The sequence below is a fragment of the Gobio gobio genome (assembly GCF_949357685.1).
Source record: "Gobio gobio genome assembly, chromosome: 18".
Taxonomy (NCBI): domain Eukaryota; kingdom Metazoa; phylum Chordata; class Actinopteri; order Cypriniformes; family Gobionidae; genus Gobio; species Gobio gobio.
The window spans coordinates 17,911,091-17,917,090 of NC_137111.1; positions in this window are offsets into that span (position 1 = coordinate 17,911,091).

Sequence of the window (6,000 nt, forward strand, 5' to 3'; positions counted from 1 at the left end):
GATATGGTCAATATGGCAGACTTGATCAAGGGTTCAGTGATCTTATTATTGGTGGTGCTTTCTAAGTCATGCAACACTATTATTATTGTTCATACTGTACATATATGCTACAGACACAAATGATACCTATAGATTCATGCAGCTTAGTCAAGTCTGGATGGATGGATGGATGGATGGATGGGGTGAACATTATTTCACCAAGTACAAGATCCTGGATCAAAATCTTTGATTTTACAGTTTATGTCAAGTTTATACTTACAATCGGGGTTAGGTGCTTCTACATCAGGGTTATTCACCAATCATTTCCCGTGTTTTTAGGCACATGTTATTGGTAGGGTTAGGTTTAGGGGTATAGAGATAGAGTTAGGACAATATTTTCGGACAGGAATGTTGTTCCAGGATCAACAAAATATGTGAATCTGTGAACATTTACATTTAGTCATTTAACAGACACTTTTATCCAAAGCAACTTACAAATGAGTGCAATAGAAGCAACTAGAACAGTCAAGGGCAACAATATGCAAGTGCTGTAACAAGTCTCAGTTCAGAACACATAGGACAGTTTTTTATTTATTTTTTATCATTAAAGATACACTGTGTAACTTTTTTAGTTTATTCTTAGCTAAAAACACTTAGTTCTTTCAAAATTGAATGTGCTCATTAATGTATATTTACTTCTTTCAAGTAATAAAGTATTCTCGTAGGTTTATAATATGCCATTGAAAATATATACGGGTGAGGGGTTCGAATGCGGGTCGCCATGTTGCCCCTCCATCTTGAAAGTACATTAGCCAAAGAGGGACATACCCATAAATTCAAGCTTCGCCTTTCGCATTTTAACACTCAATGGCACCGTGTCGAATGTGGACGAGGTCGAACTGGAAGCCATGTTAATCTTGGACTAAATCGGCCACCGTAGGAGTTAAAACGAAATCGGAATTGAGAGGACGAGAAACTAATATTCCCTGGATGGTCATATACAAGTTCACCGCTAGATGGGGGAAAATATCACACAGTGTAGCTTTAAATAGACAAACAGAAAATGAATAGAGTGATAAGTGCTATTCTTGATTGGTCAGGTGCTGCTGGTAAAGATGTGTCTTTAGATGTTTCTTGAAAATGGCTACAGACTCGGCTGCTCGAATTGAGATAAGCATGTCATTCCACCAGGTGGGAACGGTCCAGAAAAAGGTCTGTGAGAGTGATTTCATGTCTCTTTGGGATGGCACCACATGGCGTCGTTCATTTACAGAACGTAAGCTCCTGGAGGGTGTGTAAGTCTGAACAAGTGAGTTTAGGTGAAAATATGTTGATCCAGGAGCTTGTCTTACTTGGCAAAATCAAAGTGACTGGATGGATGGATGGATGGATGGATGGATGGATGGATGGATGGATGGATGGACGGGCGGCCAGATGGGTGGATGGATGGGTGGGTGGATGGATGGATGAATGGACAGATTAAGACAGGCAGACTGACCAATAGATAGATAGATAGAGATGGACTCAAGGCTAAAAAACCATATTGACTTCAGTTAACATTCCATTCAGACCAATGTATTCCTGTCTGCTCTAGTATGTACAGGGCAATTTGTGAGTCACAGCTGTTAGTAAAGTTGTCACTCCCTGACACTAACTGTGTGTATGTAGCTATGAGACCTTGGCCAAAAGCCTAGCAACTACCCTAGAAAGCCAACCATTCAAGAACATCATGGCAATGGATTAGCAAACACTCCACGGCATCAAGGCGGCAAAAAAAGCAATACTCACAGTTTCTTCAGATAATGTAAAAATAGTTTGTGATTATGTCATCATAAGTTCCCTGTGCTGATTTAAATATGTAAACATTTCTTTTTCTAAACCGAGGAGTCAATTTTCTGAGATTAGAGGTGGGGATGCCCTTCTCAGCAGTTTCCAGATGCATCATTACAAAACAAGGCTTGAGAAATGTCACAACATAGCAGTCGGCTCAGAGCCCACGAGAGAGACTCGAGCTCATGCTAATTACTGTCTCTCTGTCTGCTTATATTCTATCGACTGTCATTTCACACGGCCTGTGCTCACATTTTCTAAATGAGGAGATTCAGGTTGATATAAACTGAACTGACTCCTGTTTTCATCTCTCTCTCTGTGTCGGCTTATTCTCTCTATTTCTCACGCTGTTGTCTCCCCTCGGGTTAGGCATGTTATATTTTTAGAGGAGTGTTTTAACACACCGTTCTCAAAGGGGGATGGTGGGGGGGTGGTATTTTCACTTACTCAGGTGTCTTGTAAATACATCTTATTAGACCTTATTCTTCTAAGGAAAATAGCTATCCAAATCCAACGGACTATCACTATTCAAATGGCTGGTTATCTCTTCCCTCTCTGAGAACTCAGTAATGACTTTCATTTCAAAGGGCTGTTTAGATAACTTTTAGTGTCAAGCAATTATGTTTGGTCTTTTAGGGGAACAGTTTGTACACTGTATTTAGTGAACAACCAGATCTTTGACTCACTCACTATATTTGACTCATTGATTTACTCTCAGTGCTGTCGTGGCCATCAGCATGCAAGGACATTCAAGATCTTCTGCTGTGTTGGACCATCAGCTTCCCTCTTCCAGACTGCCCACATCTGGTGGAATTTATGGGTCTCAGCTTTGGAGTTATTTCGCTGTGTCAAACATGGCCTTTCATTCTTAAGCTGTTCCTCAAGAGTTCAGCAAAAAGCTCCTCTGATGGTAGTCAGACAGCTGGTGTTCATCCCAGGTCAGGCCTGGTTGAATCCCAATGTCTTCTCACTAGACTGGGTCTCTTTATCGGATCCTTCAAAACTCCAGTGAGAATGAAGACTAGATAGATAGATAGATTTAGACAGACAAACAGACAGATGAAACAATAGATAGATAGACAGATGTACCATGTGGCTGTGTTAATATTGCCATGTTGTGTGCTCTAAAGGCCAGTATATGAAGTATGTGGTGCAGAGTGATGGTGTGTGTGTGTGTGTGTGTGTACACACGTGTGTGAGTGGAGCGTAACAGACCTTAAATGGTGCGGCTGTGTACTATAACGTCGTTGCGGCGGGACCCTCTTCCTGGCAGGAACCTAAAGACAGCAAACAGATCCCCCTACCTCAGCGGCAGAACAGCATAGCAAGACCACAGTCACAACCCTTCCTCAGATAACCTGATCTAATTGTAGCTGCAGTGGAAAAACAGAATATCTGTCTACATCGCTGCCCCTTCCTGTGTGTGGGTGCTCCGGTGTTTAGGGTGAATGTGTGTGTGTGTGTGTGTGTGTCTATTACTCAAGTGAGAAAGGAATCGTTGTAGAAAGGTCAGCAGGCAGATGTCTCAGCAGACAGAGACAGGGAAGCTGTCAGAGAACATAAGCTGCTGTGTTTTTTTCAGAGGTGGAAAAACATGTGGAAGTTAAGAAAGACTCAATACTTACTAAGGACATCCTGCACAGGCACTGAAATTGATAAGGCTTGTTTTATCACAAACTACTCCTTTTTGTATTAAAGGAAGCACTCTCTAGATTAGTGGTATTCAAATGGTGGTCCGGATCCCGGCTTGGTTCCATCCGGACCGCAGGAAATAATTGCGCCATTTTACAGTTTCTACAGTTTAAAGTGAGCAGCGTGTGAAAACAAAGGAGCGGTTCACACCACAAGCACTCAAGGTTGTTTACGGTAATGCTCTTTCGTTGTTGCATCCTCTAATATTTTCATCTAGAGCTAAAGACGTAAAGCGCCACATTAAGATGACACGGATATTTTAACAACAGTAGCAGAAACATGGTGAACAGTAAAATAGATACATTTGCTAAAACGCTGCAGAAAAAAAAGGAATGCAGCAAATACCATTATTTGTATCTGTCATAGAGATGACTCTGGCCGTTAAACTAAACCAGCTTTGTGACAAGTAAACGCATGGCGCCTTTAGATGTTTTGTTTTTTTTCCATACAGCATTAATAATCATCATATTAAGAGCATTTCATAATAAACAATGTCTGAAGTTACAAGTTAACGTGGTTTTGTGCTCATGGTGAGCGTACTGATTATTATGTACGCTGTATATTTTAGTAGTTTATTATTTGAGCAAAATATAAAAATGGTCCATACTTTTTTTAAAGAGGTAAACCCTGTGCCAGAAAACCAGTATGTTTTCTGATTTTAAAAAAATCTGATTTCTCTCCAGTTGGGAGAAATATTTACTTTTTTTGGTAAATATTGGTAAAAATTCTTAGACATCACTGCTTTGGCTCTCGGGCTCAAGACTCTCATTTGGCATTTGACTTGCTAACTCAATTGTTTGAGATAATATGCTAATAGGCTAAAATCCTAATAATATGATTTATTCTTTGTATGTTTCTTTCTCACTTCTCACTTTCTCACAAGGTGTAGATGTTGCAGGTATCAGTTGTTAAATTGTCTGTTGTGCTGCAATGAGAGATACATGTGCATGACACACTTTAGTATACAATTAAACAAATGATTAACACAGAAAATCATTTGAACTCATGATGTTTTATTTACAAACCTTGGGAGGAGCACGTTCAGATGATCTACCCAATCAGTACGAGAGGAGGCTTTATATAGTCTATATAGCAGACTTACCCTACCACCCCAATTCCTCACTCTCAATTATTCCTATCCCAGGCAGGGATAGGGGGGAGTACTCTAGGTTTGGGCCAAATTCCGAGCTTGGAGCCCTCCCCTCGGACAGCATGCCAAATACACATACTATATCTGTCACGATTAACCAGTGAGAGTGCCTGTCATTACCACCAGAGGGAACTCCACCTCGGACTGTAAGGCCCTGTCCCAAATGGCACACTTCATGTGCACTTTTGGTCTTGTGGACTTACAATGGCAGCTGCGTGTCCGTTAAGTCCAAGAGACCGGGTGTCCCATTTGTAATTTTAGGGCTCAGAAGGGTGCTTGTGAGCGCCCCCTTTGAGGTCGATATGCGCCCTTGATGCGCACTTCTGCCGAGCCCGCACTGGTGCGAGCTACGCAGCAGACTTCTTCCCGGCAGTCAAAGCGGCGTTTACGTCCTGAAAGTGCGGACTCAGAGGAAGACCGTGAGGGTTTAGGGTGCCATTTGGGACAGGTCCTCACTGTCATCAAGGACTACATTACCCATAATCCTTTGCCCGGACTCATAAGCACTCATTGTTTACACCTGTGTCTCATTTACCTCATTACCTCTGCCTATATCCAACCTGTTCACCCTGTCATTCACTGTGAGGTTTTGTATGTTCTTACACTGCATCTGTGAGTGTTTCCGTGGTTCGTGTCTCTTGGTTTTTCGGATTTCTTGCCTGTTCTTGGATTACCCTTTTGCCTTTGTCCCCTGCCTTGTTTGGGTTGCCTGCCTGGATATTGACCTATTGCCTGTATTTTGGATTACGTGTTTGGATTGTCCCTCTAATAAGAGCTGCATTTGAATCTCTAACCTTTTGAGCCTCGGAGCGGTTCGTAACAATATCTGATTATAAGTGTGAACTTGTGAAGTATCCCAGTATGTTAAAAATTAAAAATTGTTTTTACATTAATGCACTTGCAACGGAAGTCGCAACAAAGCAAAACTGTGTAGCTTGTATTTTTGTTAAAGTGCTATATTAATTCAATGTAAAATGTGTTATTTGAACTGTAAAGCTATTACTGTTTGTACATATGGTTATGAATTACCAGCATAAGCCATGTAAGGGGATTTTGGTTCATGTAAACAGTTAAGGATAGTTACATCATGTCCCTTTCTAGCATTCAACACTTATTTCAGGGCAGTTGCGCCATAGACTTTTGGTTGTTTTTGCAAACGGTGGGAAGTGTCTAAACATCATCAAACAATAATTGAGTGGATTTTCAAGAATTTGTTTTAAGTTTATCTTGTATAACTAAGATGCTGTACATTTCATTCAAGTCACTGAACAAAAACTGAGAAAGAACTAGAACATTTTTGTTTTGTGAGGGAGCATAATCTTTGCTGATTCTCCATTCTTTTTTTTGTG